Raw genomic sequence first — 22,388 nt, 5'->3', positions numbered from 1 at the left:
TGGGTTGGAAGACCCCAAACCTGAGCTCCGACCCCTTGCCCACCATGCCTCAGAGTGCTGCTGACAGGGAAGTACAGGTCTGGGGAAGCCTCCCATGCTTGTCTGGGTTTAGAAGCTTTTCAGAGCCCCAGAGAACCCATAGGTAGAAGCCCCAATCCCTGGGCTCACTTCACCAGCCCCCCACATCGCAAAGTGCTTGGGACGGGGTCCTGCAGACCCAGCAAGGTCACCTGAACTTGTCTGGGTTCAGAAGCTCTGACCCGGCTCCAATGGGTCTCAGAGTGTCACCTAGGGGGGCCATCAGGCTTGGGGAGACCTCCTCTTCTTGTCTGGGATAATCATGAGCTCTGAACAGGCCATAGGACAGATGGGAAGGAAGACCCCGGCCCTGGCTCTGTTCTCTGGCCCTCGTGTCTCAAATTGTTGTAGATGGGGGCTCGCAGGTCCTGGAAGGTCTCCCATACTTGTCCAACGGCAGAATCTCTGACTGGGCCCCAGGTCGGAGTCCAGGTGGAACCTGGGGTGGGAGACCAAGAACCTGGGTTCCCTTCTCCGGTCTGCTGGGTTGCTGGGTTGCAGTGCCTAAGGTGGGATCCCACGGGCCCCCAGAGGCCACCACTGCATGTCCAAGATAAGAAACTGTGACCGGGCCCTTCATCAGGTCCCTGGGGTTGGAAGCCACTGGCCCTTGGGTTGCTCCTCGGCATGCCGCGTCACAAAGTGCACAAGACGGGGTCACAGAAGATCGGGTAGGTCACCCCTGCTTGTCTGGATTTAGAAGCTATGACTAGGCCCGGGTTGGAGCGTTGTGAGCCCCCATCCCCCAATAGTCCCTTGCCTGACTCCCAGCTTGGGCTACGAGAACCCCTGTCTCAGAGTCCCTGTGCTCTCAAAGGGTGAGCAGACTTCGAAAAATAAGACACAGCACGACCAGTTGTCCTTTGTTCAAGTCCGGGCATCTAATTTATACCATACGTTCCTATAGGGGGCCCAAATGCCTGGGCTACCCTGGAAGTCCCTATGATTACTCAATTGACTCTTCGATCCCAGTGAGGGCTACAGGAGATTGATGTGTTTTCCCTGACGGCCCCACTGTCATTCATTGTGCATGGATTATAAGTAGGGTTCCCGGTTTTATGGTCTTTATTTTTTTCAACATTTCCATCTGTATTTGTCCATATTTATTTTGTGCCCATCTTATTGGTATTTATCCATATTTGTGTTTTTTGTGAATATATGGAGTCATAAAATGGTATATTTCCACATTTATTTAACTGATAAACATGAATTTATAGTTTGCGGCCTGCCACGTTTTAGCAAATTAAGCGGCCAAATATAGCAAAACACTCCACCTCCAGGTAAATATGAGCATTATAATACAATTATAGGTTACCATACACCTGCATTTAGGGAAATCTCAATCTATTTTTAACTTCCCATGCTGCCTATCTGCTCAGCCTTTGTCCTAGAAATCAAGAAAAACAGATTGGAGAGTCACCCACAAGAAGCACATTTTTCTGCATTTTTCTGCTTGCGTAGGCCAGTCAGCTTGTAAAGTTGTCTGACCAGAGTGCATGGGGTCAGGTGGTGATTGTCCCAAATGCTGCCTAGTGGTTCCCGCCCTGTGTGCCTGTCCATTACCCTTTTCCACCCAGTGCATTTCCACAGAAGCTCCTAATGACCATTTTGTGGGGTGGCCCTGGATACCCAAGCTGGCACACAGCACCCCTTTGTCTTGCTCAGGCTGCATCTTGTTTCACCTCTCCCTTTCATTGTCACAGAGCAGACTGGGCCTGTGAGTGCCTGTGTGGACTGCCCGGTCCCCTCTGCCCCTTGAAGGCAAGCAGGGGCTCACAAAGTAGGCTCCTGAGGAGAGTGAAAGTCGGTCCAGAATGGGCATGTTGCTTCTCCTCACGTCCAGAAGGTGCAGCTACCTGGTTGATTCTGCTACTAGCATATGTTTGTCTCAAAGATTAAGCCATGCATATAACACAGGGCTGATACAGTGAAACCACAAATGGCTTATTAAATCAGTTATGGTTCCTTTGATTGCTCCATCGGTTACTTGGATAATTGTGGAACTTCTAGAGGGACTACATTTGGTAAAGCGCTGACCTCCCAGGATCAGCAGACCAAGACTAATTTGGGCTTGCCTGGCTGATTTGATGAATCTACATAACATCGGACTGATCTCACATTTCCATGACTGCGATGATGCTTATGGATGTCTGCCCAATCAACTTTCAATGGTATTTTCTGTGCCTAGAATGGTGACCACGGGTAAGGGGAATCAGGGTTCAATTCCAGAGAGAGAGCCTGAGAAATAGCTACCACACCCAAAGAAGGCAGCAGGCACGTTAATTACCCACTCTTGGCTTGAGGAGGTAGCAACAAAAATAGCAATACAGAACTCTTTTGAGGACCTGTAATTGCCATGCCCTCTCGAAGCCAGAGTGAACTGCTCCGATGAGTGGGAGGAGATGCTGCCCTCGGCCGATCAAGCTTTCATGTGTGTACCAGAAGCAGGTGAGTTGCTTTGACGGTGTGGGTGAACCTGGCTTTTCTCCTGTCTATGCCTCCAACCAAGGCAGGGAGGACCTCTAGCCTACTGGCATGGCTCGGGTTGCTGCCACCTTGGTGGACTGGTCCCATGTGGCCAGGTTGGGGTTTAATGACTCATGTGGCCCTTGAGAGCCTTTCGGTTGCCTTCCTGATGGAATTGAAACGTAGTTTTACTATTTCACATGTGTTTTACCCTACAATATGTTAGCATTCATATGGCTAATACGTTATATTTTCATAGTGAGTGTAAGACAGAATCAGTCGATACAGATGTCACGTCAGTTAGGTTGACATCTGTACCGCCATTTTAGTTAGAAATACGCCATGTTCTGATGCAATCAAAACTCTTACATGCATTCTCAAAACTGTATTTTGCTCATTTACAAGAAATGGCTCTGGCAAGTTTTGTTTTTTTAATGTTTCATGCTAGCTCGTTAGTACATGCCTTTCCTCTTCTCTCAAGGCTTTCTCCCACCTGTCTAAAGGGGAGGATAGGCCAGACGACCTTGATAAGTAGATAGCTTGTACCAGGTTGCGAAATCGAGACTTATGTTCTATACCCCCATTGTATTGCGACACCCACCAGTGATTTTCCATGGTAGGCGGGACTTTGTGGACTGTGCAACATCCCCAATGTAACTTTATGCTTATAAAAGTAAACCCCTGGTCAGCCATCATAGGAGGCTGGTCTGATTGGACTCCACTGCAGTGTACTTTGTGAATAAACTAGTTTGCTTGTATTCTCCACTGCGTCATCGACTCTTCATTCTTGGAAGGCTAGAGGAGGCCGAGAGTGACCCAGGTGACCCTCATCGGGTCACTTCCTTCATGGTTGTAAAGCTGCAACTTGAGTTGAATTGAGAGAAAGGCAATACCAGCTGTGGAGCATGTGGCTTAATTTGGCTTAACGCAGGAAACATCACCCGGCCTGGACACAGAAGGGATTAGCATATTGATAGCTCTTTTTCAATTCTGTGGGTGAAGGCGCATGCCAATTCTTAGTTGGTGGATCGTTTGTCTGGTTATAATTCCTATAACGAGTGAGACTCCTCCATACTAACTAGTTTGTTGATCCCCAGTGGTTGGGGTTAGACTTCTTAGAGGGACAAGTGGTGTTAAGTCACACTAGTTAGATCAATAACTGGTTTGTGATATCCTGAAATGTCCGGGGCTGTACGCGTGCTACGCTGGATGTACTAGTGTATGTCTACACTTTGCAGACATGTGCGGGTAACCCTATAAACCCCATTCAAGATAGGGACTGGGGATTGTAATTATTTCCCATGAACAAGGAATTCCCAGTAAATGTGGGTCATAAACTTGTGTTGATGAAGTTCCTGTCCTTTGTAAATAGTGCCCATTGCTACTGCCAATTGGAGAGTTTGGTGAGGTCCTTGGAGCGGCCCTTCTAGTATTGTTGATTGCTTTGAAGGAGCGTCGAGAAGATAATCAAATTTGACTATCTGGAGGAAGTAAAAGTCATAACAAGGTTTCTGTAGGTGAACCTGCGGGAGGATCACTAATGGTGATGTGGTCAGAGACAGTGACAGCCTAAACTCTTGGGCATTTCCAAGATGGAACACAAGGCACAAGGCCCAGCCCTTTCCTTGTGTGTTCTGGCTTGCCGAGAAAAATGTGGTTGCTGGGTGAGGACCGGGTAAAGAAAGGTCTTCTCCATCTGGGAGGAACCAACTGACAAGTTAGGGACCGGGATGGATGATGCCCTGGACCCTCTGGGAGGAGCTCAATATGAGAGATGGCCCTCCCAAGAGGAGACCAATGCTCATCTAGCACTCACCCAGATGTAATCGAAATGCAGTGCCTCCCAGGGCTGGCACCCGCTTAAGGAACTGCCAGCTGAGCCCTCTCAAGCCTGATACCAGCCTGCCTAGGTTTCGAGTAGCTGCGGCATTGATTATCATGGGTGGCAGAGCAGCCTGGATGAGAAGGAGCCAGGACCATGAGGGAACCCTGGCTCCTCTCCATAGTGATGCCATGCCCTCTCGAACCCAGTGTGAACTGCGCCGAGGAGTGGGAGGCGATGCTGCCGTCAGCTGATCAAGCTTTCATGTGTGTACCAGAAGCAGGTGAGTTGCTTTGACGGTGTGGGTGAACCTGGCTCTTCTCCTGTCTATGTCTCCAACCAAGGCAAGGAGGACCTCTAGCCTACTGGCATTGTGGTACTGTAAAATTCAGAACCGTGTAGGTGGCATGGTCCCACCATGCCAATTTTGGTATTAGCGAACCGCAAATGAGTAACGCGGTATGTATGAGTGTTTTTGGCATGTTTCACTAATGAATTCACCGTGCATACGATACCACATATTGAACCCTATGGGTTCCATTTTAGAACAGTAGCCATTTTATGGTTGCCCTCACATAGGCTGCGCACTAAGGCCCTGCCTAGGCCTAAAAGGACACGTACACCTCTGTGACTTCTCTCTGACCTGTGCAAACTGACTCCGCTGCCCGAGGTCAATCCTGTCCGGCCGGTTCCTTTTCTCGCGGCTTAATGTGATTAGCATCAGGGCTCGACCCATCATAAAGTCCTTGTTCGCACACGATCTCTGACTAAGCTATTTCACACCTGACTCTGTTTCCTACTTTATGGCTTGTTTTACGAGCAGGAGGTGCCCGTTTTATTGGGGCCCGCTGTTATCTGATGAGAGTTCTGAGCCTTGCTGGGTACAATGACTGTATGTTTAACGAACTGAAATGTGGGATTGTCATTATGACTCTGCTGTTCCTTTGAAACTAAAATATGTGAATGACCACTTGTAAAACAGGGGCGGTGTTGCCCCCAAAGCGTAATTTTGTGTATATAAGTAAATACTGGTTTTTGGTTCGGGAGCAGTCTCCTGAGAACATACATCGTGTTGTACTTCTCAGATACCTGTGATTGGTCTGCAGCTAATAAATACAATCTTTGATTTCATCTAGAAGACTCTGTGTTTCTGTGGGTCTGAAACAGGAAGAATCCGAAGTCTTAGGGTGTGTTCCCCTGCACCGCTGGGTTTTAAATAGGGGTGGGCGGAATTTGCGTAATCGTGTTACGCAAATCTCCGCGAAACGGTAAAAAATCAACATGCAGAAATTCCGCAAACACGCGGAATTGCTTGTTCGCGATGCTTTTTTCCTGTTCACAGTTGCTGTTTGCGTGCTCGGGGAGAAATATCTTGCGAACACGCATTTTGAGAACGCGAACAAGGAAAAAATTTCGCGAAGTCGCGGAAAGCAGAATTTTGGGCAATTTAGCGTTCTCCGCAGAACGCGAAATTACCGAAATTCCGCAAATTCCGCGAGCGGAACGGAATTTGCCACCCAGGCCTAGTTTTAAAAACCCGGTACTTCAGTTGGCGCCCAACTCGGGGTGATTTCAGTGGTACCGGTCCAGCCAGAGGTTCGTGAGGAGCTTCGTGTGGAAATTCCGGAGGAAGGCCGCCACTTCATCGACCCCTGCATGTCGACGTGGTCCGAAAGTCTTTTTTGCGAGGTTCTCCGCGTCCCGACGGCTACGAAGGACTGCTGCCCTGATTAATCGCCCTGTTTTGGACCATTGACGATTGAGAGAGTCTTCTGGTGAAGTCATCGATACCTCAGTTAAGTATAAGTGGAGCGTCTCCCAGTTTGTTTGGTATCCTTCGGGATTTTGGTATCCTTCGGGATCGCTTTGATTTGGGTCTTGCAAGTGCCAAAGCCAGAGGACTCGTGTATTCACGAGACTATCGTATTCGATAATCCTTTGAAGTTTGAAACTAGACTAGTGAGCGTAGATGCCTGGTTCTAGTATATTTGGAAATTTGTTTTGTTTTGGTTGTAAAAGGGATTCCCGATTGGAGGATTCGTGTCCGGTTCCTCCAATTGGAACTCCTACTTATGAGCTTTATGTGAAACATGGCGTGGGCCCCATAACGTATAATGAAGTATGGGTCCGATACACCAGGAAGGATGGTGTTTCAAAATGGCCCCAAAATTGTAGTTTCGACACAGAGATCCTAGATAATTTAGAAGTTAAATTGTTCAAGAAGAAAGCCCGGCCGGCGATGTTTGATTCTTTCCGCCTATGGCGAAAGGAAGCCAAACAAAAGGAAATTAAATTAGCAAAAAAGAATAAAAGAGAGAGAGGTATGTCGATAATGCAAGCAGCTGTGCAGTTTAAAGATAATGAAGAGGACCAAATGAATGAGCAGTTGCATAGGCAACGCAAACTAGTCATTGATAAATGTTACCCGGTTTTGCCACCTCTTCAACAAGATGAGTCAAAAGAAAAAGAGAAAGATTCCCTAATGTCACATTTGCTAAATTCACCACCCCCGTATGCGCAAAATGCTACAGCGCCTCCGCAACCCTTAAATGTACAGCCTCCAGCTAATGCACCGCAAGCTTTCCCGCAGTCGCCAGCTCCTCCTCAGCCGGCTCCTGTCCCGGTAGCGCAGCCTTATCAGGGGACGCCGATTTTGCTACCTACCTCTTTTGCACTCCCTGCGACTTTCCCTACCACATCAGCTGCCTCTCTTGGTGCCCTACCTGTTCCTACTCCTGTATCTGTATCTACACCCGTTTTTCTCCCCTCTGTTTTTCCCCCGGTTCTTGCCTCAACTTCTCCTTCTGCACGACAACGAATAGCTAGTGCAGTCACTAGTCTTATCTCACCTCTCTTTGGGTCATCTAGTACGACCCCTGGTCCACAACGTAAACAGTTACGTAGTCAAATACCTGGTTCTAGGGAGAAAGAAGAACTGGACCGCATGGCACGTAGATGGATTGTTTATCCCTCTAGATATGATGTAGAGTCTGTTGTGAATGTTTTTCAACAGTGGGAAGCACCACAACAGAGATACGTTTTTGAGAAGATGTGTGAGATTCTATGTGAGGAATTGGAAGATAATGGTTTAGACTTAAGCCCGCAGGAGTTGTGTCGAGTAAGGTTTGAATTTGGAAAAGGTACGATTGTGGGTTCTGATGTTGAGAAAGCAGTTGCGACACTGCTGTCTTTCAGGAATGGGGATTGTCAGCAGTCGTTGTTTGAACAGGAATTCCCTGAAGGGAAACAGGTAAAAGCGCGACGATACCCGATGCGTGAGGTTCCTCCAGTTTGGAGACCTGGTGATGCGAATGCTAATCCACCTGTTCTGGCACATTTTCAGCGTGTTTGGGTACATGTTCCCTGGAAACGATCTGAAGTTTTAGCCCTTAAGCAGACTCTGCCTGACCCCCGTAAGAATCCTGCAGGATATTATAAGGAGTTATCACAGACCGCAGAATCGTGTGTCACGAACCTAGCTGACATAGATATGTTGTTCGGAAATGTTGTTCCACAGCCTTTGTGGGGTTTGATTCGTAATGCAGATCATGCTGCAGACCTAGGTGACACATGGGCTAATATCATTAATGCGGACAATAGACAGGTTGGTGGTGCCAAGCCTGAGCCCGTGGTAGCAGAACTCCCTGGTAGAATAATTAATTATATGAAAACTCTAATGCCCGCAATACGTGTAAATTGGGATAAATTATCCGCATGCAAACAAAAGAAAGATGAAACAGTGTCCGATTTCTTCACAAGGTTTGAAGAAACATTTATCGACCACAGTGGTCAGGACATGAGTACAGAGGGTGGCCAACGGTTATTTGTTGATAAATTTGTGCATAATTTGCCTCCAGAGTTGTGTAAAAAATTGAAAGATTCGGAGAGTTCTTGGGACGTTTCTTCTTCAGCGCAAATACTGGCTACTGCACAGTATTACGAAAATAGGGATAAAGATGAGAAGGATAGAACAGAGAAGAAAACGAAAGAATTAAAAACGAAGGTTCTCTTACAGCAGGCTTATCCGCCACGTGAAGGTCAGAATAATTATAGACAAACCCAGGGTATCTATCAGCAACCCCAACAGTTTCAGAATAATCAACAAATGTATGGGTATTATCAACCACGTGTTCCTATCGGTCCCAATCAGTGTTCATATTGCAAGGAGGAAGGTCACTTTAAAAATAATTGTCTTAGATTGTTGCAGCGCACGAATAATGCTTATGGCGCAAGAGGTAGAAGTGGCCAGCAAGCCCCAAGAGGTAGAGGGCGTGGAAATGTTCCCCAGAACGCTCGTCCTCTTCCGCCTCAAAATACGATAAATAGTTTTGATCAGCAAGCCAACACAACTGGCAAGACAGCTCAGTACTATAATAATGACTATTATGCAGAGGATGATAATACGGAAGGTAATGATTACTAGGACAGCCATAGACAGAGAGAGGGAGTTGTTTCAGTGCCAGTGGATCAGAGTGGACCGGATGTTAAGGTGACTACAGCGGGTGTAACAGAGCCCTTTCTGCTGGACACTGGTGCTGCAAAGAGTTCTATTATGCGCTCAAAACTCCCTGGCGCGCCTTTGTCTGGCGAAAAGAATGTTTCAGTAGGTTTTTCTGGTGCGCCGGTTAGGAATCCGATCTCAAGTCCTATGGCCCTTTCTGTTGGACCTTGTGAGCTGAAAGCACCCCTTATCCTAACGACAGGATGTGGTGAAAACCTGTTGGGATTGGATTTGTTAAAGAGATTACATGCAACATTGTATTGTCCCCCCTCGGGAGTACAACTTACGCTGGGTGAGGAAGTGATTTCTCCCATGTATTTGTCAAAGAGTAAACTACCAGCTGAATTGTCGTCTCTTCCTGATGCCCTTTGGGCCACTGGTCCTAATGAGGTGGGCCTTTTGGAAATACCGCCGTATGTTGTTACTTTGAAAGCCAATGTTAGATTGCCACGCATTCCCCAGTACAAGATCTCTAAGGAAGGTGAAAAAGCGTTGTTAGCAATTATCTATGATTTAATTGAAAAGGATGTAATTGAAGAGACAAGAGGCAACGTTTGCAATAGTCCGGTTTTGCCTGTTTTAAAACGTACTGACCCTTCTCAGCCACCTGTTTACAGGTTTGTGATCGATCTTAGAGAGGTCAATAAGGTAGTTGTGCCACAGTTTTCAGTCGTCCCCGATATAACTGCCTTGTTAACTATGAACCCAGCTTCCGCTGCTTGGTTCTCAGTGATTGATTTAAAGAATGCTTTCTTTAGTATCCCGATTGCAGAGGAGAGCAGGGATATTTTTGGCTTTTGTTTAGGAGGTCGAAGCTTCCGTTTTAAACACGCTCCACAGGGCTACTGTGAAAGTCCATCGATATACAGTCAGGCTTTAAAAGCGCAGCTTGATGCCCTTGTTTTACCTAGTGGTGGTACCCTTATCCAGTATGTTGACGATTTACTAATCGCCGCAGATACTGAGGAGATTTGTAAAGGAGCTACAACGTCATTGTTGCGTCATTTGTCTGCCTTTCATCACAAAGTGTCTCTCTCTAAGCTGCAATATTGTCGACAAGAAGTGACCTATTTAGGTCATCTCTTCTCGAAGGAGGGAAGGAAGTTGACCCCAGAAAGAATCCAAGCCATTGCACAATTAAGTGTGCCAAGGACAAAGAGAGAAGTGCGTGCCTTTCTGGGCATTACTTCCTACTGTAGGCACTGGATCCCGAGTTTTTCTTTGCTGGCAAAACCATTGCTGGCATTAACATATAAAGATATACCGAATCCTGTCCCATGGTCTGAAGAGTGTCAGAAAAGTTTTTGGGAATTACGCGAGGCATTGTGTTCAGCTCCTGTGTTGGGTACCCCCGACTATAGTAAGCCTTTTACCTTGTATGTTTATGAAAAGGACGGTTGTGCATTGTCAGTACTAACACAGCCTTTTGGAGACAGACCGCGCCCATGCGCGTATTTTTCGTCGACTTTGGACCCTGTAGTGAGGGCATTGCCAAGTTGTTTAAGAGCCACAGCGGCAGCAGCTGCGTCTATTCAACAGTCTGCTGGATTAGTGATGAATAACACATTGATTGTAATGGTTCCTCATGCAGTGGACACATTGTTAAACAGGACCAAGACACAGCATTTAACTAATGCTCGATTGTCAAGTTACGAGTTGACGCTGCTAGCGAGTCATGTGCACATAAAGAGGTGCAATACGTTGAATCCAGCCACATTATTGCCAATTCCGGCAGACACAGACGAGGTTGAACAGCATGATTGTCTGTTCAGAACAGAAGAAGAAACAAAAGGGAGAGTGGATCTTAAGGACACTCCCCTGGTTGAATGTGATGGTACTTTATGGGTGGATGGTTCATGCTTCAACCTTCCGAATGGTGATACGACTGCCGGGTATGCTGTCACGACTTTGCACACGATTGTTGAAGCTGCACGTGTACCACATAATTCAGCCCAAGCAGCAGAATTAATTGCGCTTACAAGAGCATGCGTGTTGTCGAAAGGAATGAAAGTGAACATATATACTGACAGTCAGTATGCTTTTGGTGTGGCCCATAGTTTTGGGCGTTTGTGGAAAGAACGTGGTTTCTTGACCTCGCATGGAGCTAAGATTCAGAATGGTCAGTTGGTGAATGATCTCCTTGAGTCACTGACCTTGCCGATACAAGTCGCGATTGTGAAATGCAGCGCACACAAGAAGGTTACCGATGATGTTGGGCGTGGTAATGCATTTGCCGACGAAACCGCGAAAGAAACAGCAAAAGATGTGACAACTCGAATGTATGTTGCAGGCCCTGCAAGATGGGTTGGTGATGTTGAATGTGTGAAGACACGATAGAGAGTGTGAAGTCCCTTCAAGCTGAAGCTACAGAGAAAGAATTGAGTATGTGGAAAGAGAGTAAGGGTAAATTGGATGAAAACGGTTGTTGGATTGATTTGTCAGAACACCGGCGATGGTTGTCACCTGATGCATATGTGCTTCCAGTGGTTACGATAGCACATGGAATGGCACATATCAGTGTGAAAGGGATTTGTAAGTTGTTGGCACCAGTATGGCAGAATGCTGGAATTCCCAAGTGTGCGGAGAATGTGGTCAAAAATTGCATGGTATGTCTGAAATACAATCCTGGTAGGGGAACCCCAACTCCACCTGGCCATTTTGCGCCCCCATCATATCCCTTTTTGGTTCTGCAACTAGACTTCATCCACATGGAAAGATGCAACAATTTGAAATATGTACTGGTTGTTGTTTGCGCTTTTTCAAAATGGATAGAAGCATATCCCCTAAAAGACAATACAGCCTTATCCACAGCTAAAGCCCTAGTCAAAGAATTTTTCCCTAGGTTCGGAATGCCAAGGATGGTATGGAGTGATAACGGGAGTGAATTTGTGGGTCGAGTGATGAAGGATGTGTGTGAGGGACTAGGCATTAAGCAGAAGTTCCACGCTGCAAATCACCCCCAATCAGCTGGATTAGTAGAGTGCTATAATGGCATCTTGAAGCTTAAGTTGGCCAAAATTCAGGCGAGCTCCGGTCTTAAATGGCCTGACGCTCTGCCCTTAGCACTCCTATCAACAAGAATGACTGTGCATTCACGAGTGGGACTTAGTCCGTATGAAATAGTGTTTGGCCGTCCGGCCAATGTATGGGGAGTGCCAAGGCCGACGAAGTTCAGTGAAATCGAACATCCAGTACTGCTTGATTATCTGTATGAATTGATGGCTAAATTGCGTGTCTTACACCAACAGGTTCACGATACTCTGCCCCAGGCCTCTGAAGCTCCAGGACACCCTATTAATCCTGGAACGTGGGTGCTAATTAAGAATTTTCAACGAAAAAGGAATGATGAGCCCCGTTGGATCGGCCCCCACCTAGTCCTGCTATCGACAAGATCAGCGGTTCGAGTGAAAGGGAAAAATAATTGGATACACGGCATACATTGCAAGAGGATCCCTTTGCCCCTACCGTATGATCGGTGGGTCCAGGAGGAGATCGCTGACTCTGAGGCTGAGACCGTGCCTCGTTTTGTGCCTTTTAGCGATGCACGTGTAAAGGGAACAATCACAGAACAAGAAAGTGACGATTGGACACCACAGAGCCTGAACTCTTGTTTCAAGACCAGACAGTACCTGGCAGAAGTCGCTATAATTTGAGGCCGAGAACTATGGACAAATAAAAATTATTTTCCTTTTTCCAAAGGTGCAGCTCTCTCATCTGAGAAACTTTTTGACTTTTTGTTTTTCGAACCACCATCCGGGTTCAGCTGCAGGGTCGCGGTGCCAAGACTTTGGGGTACAAGCCGAAGACGTTAGGTCTACGGTTCTGGTTGGTCTAGGGCGTTCCCTGAACTGACAGGTGTACTCCTTAGCAGAAGATTCTCATCCGCCGCGAGCAGCACGATTAGAGGATGGAGTTTTTCAGGATGGAGAGACCCACCGAGGAAATAAGTTTCAAGAGCAGAATATGTAAAATAATGAATAGCAAACGTTTTGTAATATTGTGTCTGTTTATACTATCTAGCATAGTGATGTTTTCTGTAGGTTGTGTATTATTGTCTTTCCAAGTGTCATTTGCACACACTGTACAGCCCACACCTCGTCCTACTGTTTTTCCACACTCTTTCCACCCTCTGCCGGAACACGAACAAGCTAGACGTGCTGAATTTGTAAACAATTCGTTCATTCAACTCCTACACCAGCACCAACTAGTTATGAATACAACGAACTGCTGGGTGTGTGGTTTGATGCCGCACACCATTAATAAGGGTATCCCATATCTAGTACTACCATTTAGCTATAATGGTTCATCATGGGCATTACAGACCATGTTTCTTTTTGCGCTTGAAACCTACTCCCTGCGACCATCGCGCTCCACTAGACCTAACTCGAACAATAAAGCCTTGATGAGAGGAGTTGCAGATATGAGTCGAGATATCGAGGCATATACATCTATTCCAAAGGATGAGTTGCGAGCTTATGTAGGTTGGAACGCGACGGGGTATAGTATTAGTCTGGGCGAGAAACAGCGCAAAAGTTCATCTCCGATTTGGGTCGTACCCCACATAGGTCGGTTCTGTCTACAAGGCAATGGTCAGAATCCAAGAGCTCAACTAGGGAAGAGTAACTGTACTGAAACATACACTTACCCATCACAGTTCTCCCCTGCGTTTTTGGCTGCCAAGGGTACATACTTTGTCTGCAATGATCGAGCATATACATGGTTGCCCCCTGATTTCTCGGGCACGTGTTATGTTGCGAATTTGCTTCCGCCAACATTTACTGTCGCCTCTGATTATCACAAGACCAGAGTTGTGAGAGGCGTTGTTAGTAAGGAAGATACTGCCGGTCAGGAAGCGGGAGACTTCTTCCTGGGTTTCCTGCCGTTTTGGGGACCAATGGTCAATAGTCGGAACCTGAGACAACTGACCCGTGCAGTTGAATCCACTGTTAATGTAACGGCCGGTGCCCTTGGTAACTTGACAGCAAAGCATCAGGCGGACCGCCTCATGACGTTGCAGAACCGTATGGTTCTAGATGTCATACTTGCAGACCGTGGTGGGTTATGCAAGGTTATCCAATCGAGCTGTTGTATTTTCATACCAGATAACACTCCAACAGTCTACCAGGCCATTTCCAAACTGCATAAGATTTCCGAATCCATTCACGTAGATAAAGGAGATTGGTCAATGATGGGGTGGTTCTGGGGACTGATATCAGCTTGGGGATGGAAGATTCTAATAGTCATTGGGATGATCTTAGCCATTCTTTTCCTGTTTTGTTTATGTATACAGTGTGTTCCTGTAATGTGTAGCCTCTGTGTTACATCATGTGTAAGGGAACCTATATCAAGGGACAAGCTAAGCAATAGGATGATGCTACAGCAACATCTACATGACTTTGTAAACATAGACTTGGACTCAGATTAGTATAGTTCTTGCCTATGTAAGGGCAAAAGGAGGGTCTGTGGTACTGTAAAATTTGGAACCGTGTAGGTATTTTGGTATTAGCGAACCGCAAATGAGTAGCGCGGTATGTATGAGTGTTTTTGGCATGTTTCACTAATGAATTCACCGTGCATACGATACCACATATTGAACCCTATGGGTTCCATTTTAGAACAGTAGCCATTTTGTGGTTGCCCTCACATAGGCTGCGCACTAAGGCCCTGCCTAGGCCTAAAAGGACACGTACACCTTCTGTGACTTCTCTCTGACCTGTGCAAACTGACTCCGCTGCCCGAGGTCAATCCTGTCCGGCCGGTTCCTTTTCTTGCGGCTTAATGTGATTAGCATCAGGGCTCGACCCATCATAAAGTCCTTGTTCGCACACGATCTCTGACTAAGCTATTTCACACCTGACTCTGTTTCCTACTTTATGGCTTGTTTTACGAGCAGGAGGTGCCCGTTTTATTGGGGCCCGCTGTTAACTGATGAGAGTTCTGAGCCTTGCTGGGTACAATGACTGTATGTTTAACGAACTGAAATGTGGGATTGTCATTATGACTCTGCTGTTCCTTTGAAACTAAAATATGTGAATGACCACTTGTAAAACAGGGGCGGTGTTGCCCCCAAAGCGTAATTTTGTGTATATAAGTAAAGACTGTTTTTTGGTTCGGGAGCAGTCTCCTGAGAACATACATCGTGTTGTACTTCTCGGATACCTGTGATTGGTCTGCAGCCAATAAATACAATCTTTGATTTCATCTAGAAGACTCTGTGTTTCTGTGGGTCTGAAACAGGAAGAATCCGAAGTCTTAGGGTATGTTCCCCTGCACCGCTGGGTTTTAAAAACCCGGTACTTCAGCATGGCTCAGGCTGCTGCCATCTTGGTGGACTGGTCCCATGTGGCCAAGTTGGGGTTTAAAGACTCGTGTGGCCCTTGAGAGCCTTTCGGTTGCCTTCCTGATAAAATTGAAACTTAGTTTTACTATTTCATGTGTGTTTTACCCTACATTATGTTAGCATTCATATGGCTAATACATTATATTTGTGTAGTGAGTGTAAGACGTAAGCAGTCAATACAGATGTCACGTCAGTTAAGTTAACATCTGTACCGCTATTTTAGTTAGAAAGATGCCATGTTCTGATGCAATCGAAACTGTTACTTGCATACTCTAAACTGTGTTTTGCTCATTTACGAGAAATGGTCTTTGGCAAGTTTCGTTTCTTTAATGTTTCATGTTAGCTCATTAATACATGCCTTTCCTCTTCTCTCAAGGCTTTCTCCCACCAATCTAGAGGGGAGGATAGGCCAGGCGACCTTGAAGAGTAGATAGCTTGTACCAGTCTGCGAAATCGAGACTTATGTTCTGTACCCTCATTGTATTACCCACCAGTGATTCCCATGGAAGGCGGGTCTTTGTGGACTCCGCAACATATATAATGTAACTTTATGCTTGTTAAAGTCAGTCCCTCCAGCCATCTTAGGAGGCTAGTCTGATTGGACTCCACTGCAGTGTACTTTGTGAATAAACTAGTTTGCTCGTATTCTCTTTTGCGTCATCGACTCTTCATTCTTGGAAGGCTAGAGGAGATCGAGAGCGATCCTGTTGACCCTTATCGGGTCACTTCCGTCGTTCCTGCTGTGGTGGTGGGGTGGGGACCCTGGGCTGTACACATGGAAACAACTTTTTCAAACGTAGAGGCTGACTTCCAGAGGGGAAGTGGATGGCTGGTACTGGCTTCCTTACGTCTCTCCTGCACATGGGTACACATTGCGCAAGTTGCCTGCGACTCTTCGTGATGGATCAATTGGCTCACAGGTCGATGAAGAACGCAGCTAGCTGAGAGAGTTAGTATGACTTGCAGAACACATTGATCATCAACACTTTGAACGTACCTTGCACCCCTGGGTTCCTCCTGAAACTGTGCCTCTTTGAGGGCCGCTTGAACGTCAATCACCCTGGGACTCTACCAGGGTATGGTTGAGGCTGTTGTAAGGGGCCCTGCTCCCTTTGTCCTCCCAAGATCAAACCCCTGATTGGCCATGGTGGCATCTCCCTAGTCCCACTGCAGAGGTAAACCACTGATGGTTCAAGTCTTCCTTGCATTGATGGGGTAAGTGCACAGTCTGCCCCAGGCCTGAAAATCCCAGGGTGACTGGCTGTGTGCTGCATGTGACTGTCTGTGCTTCCACGGTTGCTCGCATGAACCACCCTGGGTGCCCACTTCTGCACCTGGGAAGGTCCCCTGCTGCCCGCAGGTGCTGGTTTCCATGCTTGCCCCCATGGGCTTTGGTCTCTGATCTAGGAAAATGTGTGCTTCTGTGATCCTCCCAGTGTGAAAGTGGGTCCTCCCAATCTGGCACCTATTGAATCGGTCTGGCTCCCCATGCTTGGCATTCGACTACAACGTGATGACCCACTGAATTTAATCATATTACTAAGTGGAGTAAAGGAAAGTAACCAGGATTCCCTCAGTACTAGCTAGTGAAGCACCCAGTGCTGAATCCCCAGCCAGCATTGGGTGCAGGAGATGTGGGGTACAGGATGCCAGCTTTCTGGTGTTGCTCTGGGGGGGCCAAGTCCTTTTCATCAAGGCTCATCCCGTAAATGGTATTAGGCTGATAATGGACCCCAGGGCTCTGAATCAGGTCTTCTTGGAGTTGGGTCACATGGGACTGCAGCCCAAAGCTTATAAACTCCATCTAAGGCTAAATATTGGTGTAAGACCGATAGCCAACAAGTACTGAAAGGGAAAGTTGAAAAACACTTTTGTAGAGAATTCAAGAGAGCATAAAAACTGTTGAGAGGTAAACGAGTGGGGTCTGTACAGTCCGCCCAGAGGATTCAACATGGTGGGAAGATTGGTTTCTCAGGAGGGCAAATCCCCTCAGTGGGACTGTTGTCTGGGAGCAACTGGACCACACAGGGTGCACTTCCTCTGTGGTGTTGTGCCACAACTGGCTCTGGGTCAGCTGGGAAGGCTTTGGGGCTCTCTGTTCTGGGGAGAGTCTTACGGATTCCCTGGCAGCAGTTTCACCATGTCCATGGGGGATAGGGAGACTGACTGCCTTAGGCCCTCCCTGACAAATGCTCTTGGTGTATGCTTAGGTGGGGAAAGAGGACAGGACCTCTATGCTCCTAGCATGATTACTGACTGTGGCAGACTGTGCACCGTACGCCCTAACTGTGTTGAGCCACTGGGTGAAGAGGCCCACACTGGGTACCAGGGGTCTACAGCGATGTCAGTTACCTACCTGACTTATGCTGAAATATGGACCAAGGAGTCTAGCAAGTTCACAAGTTGTCAGGCCTATCACAACCATGTGGCTCAATAGAGGTGCAAGCCTGTTAACACCAGCTTAGGTGGGATCCTGTCACACCCTTGCAGAGGGTGCATCACCAGCCCGTTTTGCCTGGTCAGTTGGGGAGCATGAACAGGTGTGATAGGACCCGAAAGATGGTGACCTATGCTTGGGCAGGGTAAAATCAAAGGAAACTCTGGTGGAGGTCTGGAGTAGTTATGACGTGCAAATCGGTAGTTCAACCTAGGTTGGGTAATAGACTAACAGAATCATCTAGTAGCTGGTTCCCTTCAAAATATCCCTTTGGATCACTGCCACTCGGAAGCCCTAGTTTTATTTGCTAAAGCAAATGATTAGAGGTTTTTGAGAACAAAATTATCTCAACCTATTCTCAACCTTTAAATGGATAAGAAGCCCCGCTTGCTGGTGTGGAGCCGGGCATCGAATGAGAGTGCTTTGTGGATCACTTTTAGTAAGCAGAAATGAACCAAACGCCGGGTTAAAGCACATGATGCTGATGCTTATCAGGCCACAGAAAAGGTGCTAGTTGATATACACAGCAGGATGGTGGCCACAGAAGTTGGAATCTGCTGAGCAGTGTGTGATAACTCACCTGCCAAATCAACTAGCCCTGAATCTGAATGGCGCTGGAGTGTTGGGCCATACCCTGCCATCGTTGGTGCTGAGAGCCATGGGACTAAGCTGCAACTAGTAGGAGGGCCACTGCAGTGCACATGGAAGCCTAGGGCGAGGGCCTGGATGGAGTCACTGCAGGTGCAGCTCTTGGTGGTAGTAGCAAATATTCAAATGAGAACTCTGAAGGCCGATGTGGAGAAGGGTTACTTGGAAGTCCTTAAAAACCTGGCTTTTCTTTCGAAACTAGGAACAGAATATTCTCAACCTTGTCCGGTTGTGCAGTGACAAGATGCCTCTGGGCAAAAGTTTGCACTTAATAAATTCTTCATTCATTCATTAATTCATTCATGTGAACAGCAGTTGAAGGTGGGTAAGTTAGTCCTAAGAGATGGGCGTGCTCTATTCAGAAGGGACGAGCAATGGCCTCTGTCCACGTCAGCCAATTGAAAGAGAGTTGAGTTAAGATCTAGGGATCCAGAGTGCCATAAACCGCCACTTTGCAGTGTCCATTGCGGTACGCAAGCGATCCTGGAGAAACTCGAGGGAGCCCTGCGAAAAAGTATTCTTTTCTTTATGAAGGGCAGGGAGCCCTGGAATGTGTTTACCAAGAGAGAGGGTCTGAGCCTTGGAAAATGTTACAGTTCTGGCGTGAGTCCATTGAGCTCTCGCAGGTCCTTGTAAATCTTGGGGAGATGGTGTCAATCTCGCGCCGGGCCATATCCATGTCTGCAGCAGGTCTTTAAAGTGAACAGCCTCTAACATGTTGGAACAATGTAGGTATTGGAATCGGCATGTTAGATCCATAACTTTGGGAAAGGCATTAGCTCTAAGAGCTGGTTGGTCAGGTTGGGGTGTTAAGCAGCACTGGGTGTGCATCACAATTGGATGAGATGTTGGCCTTCGGAGAGGTGGCAACTCTGGATGCGAGTCGGGACATTTCTGTGCCTCACCCCAGCAATGGTGCTTGCCTCTCTCTGTGCCCCTCCCTGGGGCACAGAGCCAGCATTCTGCCTCAACATGCATCTAGCAGCTGTCTCGGAAATGAAGCGGACCAGGGGAATCCGGCTCTTTAATTGAAACAAATTATCGCGTAGGCCGGAGGTGGGTGTGTTCATGATGTGATTTCTGGCCAGTGCTCTGAATGTCAAAGTGAAAAAATTCAATGAAGCATTGGTAAATGTCAGGAATAACTATGACTCACTTAAGATGTCCAACTGTCTCGTCATCTAATTAGTTGGCACACATGAATGGATGAACAAGAATCCCACTGTCACTACCTACTATCTAGAAAAACCACAACCAAGGGAATAGGCTTGGCAGAAATTAGTGGGAAAGCAGTCCTTCTTGAGCTACAGTCTAGCCAGACACTGTGAAGAGACATGAGAGGTGGGAGGATAAGTAGAAGACCCTCAGACCACCGGTGAAATACCAGTACTCTTTTTGTTTATTCACTTACTTGGTGAGGCGAGGGGTAAGCCTCATGAACCTCTTGCCTCTAGCTACAAGTTCCCATCGCCCGCCGTATGTGTCATGCCCTGGAGGGAGTTTAACTGCTGGGGCAGTACACCTGTCAAACAATAATGCAGGTGTCCTAAGACGAGCTCAGGGAAGACAGAAACCTCCCTTGCAGCATAAGGGCAAAAGATTGCTTGATCTCGATTTTCAGTTTGAAATCAGATCATGACAATGGGACCTCATGATCCTTCTGTTTTTTTGGGTTTCAAGCAGGAGGTTCTCAGAAAAGTTACCACAGGGATAACTGGGATGTGGTGACTAAGCATTCAATGTGATGTCACTTTTGATCCTTCGATGTCAGCTTTTCCTATCATTGTGAAGCAGAATTCACCAAGCGTTGGATTGTTCACCCACTAGTAGGGAATATGAACTGGTTTTTAGACCATCGTAGGACAAGTTAGTTTTATCCTACAAATGATATGTTGTTGCAGTAATGATTCTGCTTAGCATGAGAGAAATATCAGGTTCAGACATTTGGGGGCAGATTTGTCATTTAGTTGTGTCACCCTTGTGCCACGCAAGGGTGCACAAGGGCAACGCAACTACTAAGCCAGATTTATCAACCCACGCAAGGCCAACTTGTGTAGCTTGATAAATCTAGAGTAATGCAGCGCAAGTTGCTGCGTTACGTTACTCTTCCCGAGGAAGGCTTTCCATGGGTGGAGCGTGATTGTTTCCACACATTCACCCATGGATTTTGGCACATTCCCTGATTTACCATTACTGGTAGACCTGGGAATGTGTCAAAATGATGTGCCTCCCCAGGTGAGGCATAACAAGGAGAAATACCTTTATTTCTTCTCGCTTTTTCTCTTTCTACTGAGAAAGAGGGAGATGTCTCAGAGGATTGTTTCTTTGCAGTTAGGTGTCCCTTTCTGCACAAAAACAAGCCTGTCTGCATCGCAGGCATCCTTGCACTACTGTGGAAGGGTGCTTGCATTGGGGCTAGGCAGCACACAGTGCACCAGCGCAAGGAAAGGGCAGGAATGTGTCATATCATGCTAAATACATTGCATTCCTGCCCTCTGGGCCGGTGAATGGAGCCGCTCGCTTAGAGACTGGTGCGGATGGAAGAGGGCCAACCTCCATTGCCCTTATTGCTCTCCATGTTCATGGAGCACTAGGTGCTAAAATCATTTGTAGATGACCTGATTCTGGGTCAGAGTTTTGTAAGTAGCAGAAAAGCTAGCTTGCTGTGATCTATTGGAAGTCATCCGCTGAGCCAGGCTTTTGTCTCAGTCCATTAGTGCAGGTGCCCCTCTGGGGTCTCTCTGCCACCAGGCTGGTGGGAAAGATGGGGTGTGGGCCTGTGGGAGGCTGCCTCTACCACGTGCAGTGCAGCACCGGAGCCTCCCCTTTCCACCCTGCTCCACTTGATGCAGGGATGGGGTCAACCTCTCGCAGGTCAGCAGGGTGACCAGATGGCCTGAGTGGGCACTAGCAGAGATGACTGGAGACGAGTGGCTGGTTGGTGGCTCAAGGAAGGAGTCTCTTGAGTGTTGGTCTCGTTTTCTGTTGATGACCAGACACTCTGGTGTCTGGTCATGAGCAGAGCCACCTGGCCAGTCGGCTGGGGTACCAGGTGACCAGCCAGTTGTTGACTGACCTGATGGCTGGTTGGGCCGGCTGTCCAGATGACCAGCAGGCATACCAGAGGAGCGAACTGGGAATTGTGTCTCCCTCAGGTTCTGTAAGCCTTCACTTCATGGGGGCTTAATAGTCAAGGAAAAATGGCTTTCTAGCATGCCCAAGGGAAAAAAGGGGTTAGCTGTGGGCTTAACCTTCCTTAGTTCCCAGGCTCAGGCGCCAGGAAAGTGGCAGGCACCAACCCGGGGCATCCTTGGCTGTTGGACTGGGAGGGTCAGTCCCTACCCATGGAATATTGGCTGCAGACTGGGGAGGATGCTTGTGCCCTTCTGTGGTGAAAAGCAGAGACAGGACCCAACGTGAAGGCACAGACTGATACCACGGACGGGTGGCTTCAGATCAGGGAGGACTCTGGGGCTCCTGTGGACTGAACAGATCCCAGAGGACAGGGTCTCCAGGGCTGAGTGAGGCCCAGGGAGAAGAAGCCCCATGGCCCCTATCCATTTTTTCTATTGAATTTGGACCTGGGGATGGTGTCCCCAGGATATTTGAACGCTCGGAGACGTGAGCCATATGGGCCCCCATCCCCTTTTATGATAAATTTGGACACAGGGAATTAAGGCGTGGACAAGGGGCTACATGCCCCTTCTCCTTAACAAATATGTTTTGGCCCTGGGGAATGGGGTCCCTTCAGCCATGCACAGCATGAGATTGGATGTCTGCGGGGGGATTACCCACAGGTCCTTGCAACAGGTCAGGACCTGCTGCCAACCTCTCGCTGCGCATGGCCAGGGGCAATAGAAATTCAGCAGTTATACTTATCTCATGAAACTTTAAACCGTGTCCTAAGGTAACTGTAACACGCACTCCCGCCATGTATAGTTTTCTCATCAATAATTCTATTACAAATGTTGCAGTGATATTATCAATGATGTCATAGAAGATGTTGTGACTTATGTAATACGTGCGATAATTAGCAGAGCATGTCGAAGGCACGAGTTACAGTAACCTTAGGGTATGAGCTACAGTTATTTGAGAT

General features: G+C 47.4%; 3 pseudogenes; all 3 read left to right on the top strand.

The window, feature by feature from the left end:
- The first annotated feature begins 1,931 nt into the window (after positions 1–1,931).
- Positions 1,932–4,084, top strand: LOC146855776 (18S ribosomal RNA; annotated as a pseudogene).
- A 12,012-nt stretch (positions 4,085–16,096) lies between these two features.
- On the top strand, positions 16,097–16,250 carry LOC146855775 (5.8S ribosomal RNA; annotated as a pseudogene).
- A 451-nt stretch (positions 16,251–16,701) lies between these two features.
- On the top strand, positions 16,702–20,996 carry LOC146855774 (28S ribosomal RNA; annotated as a pseudogene).
- The last annotated feature ends 1,392 nt before the right edge of the window (positions 20,997–22,388 follow it).

The sequence above is a fragment of the Triturus cristatus genome, chromosome 4_1, assembly GCF_964204655.1.
Source record: "Triturus cristatus chromosome 4_1, aTriCri1.1, whole genome shotgun sequence".
Taxonomy (NCBI): Eukaryota; Metazoa; Chordata; class Amphibia; order Caudata; family Salamandridae; genus Triturus; species Triturus cristatus.
This window is presented reverse-complemented; position numbering and strand designations above follow the sequence as displayed.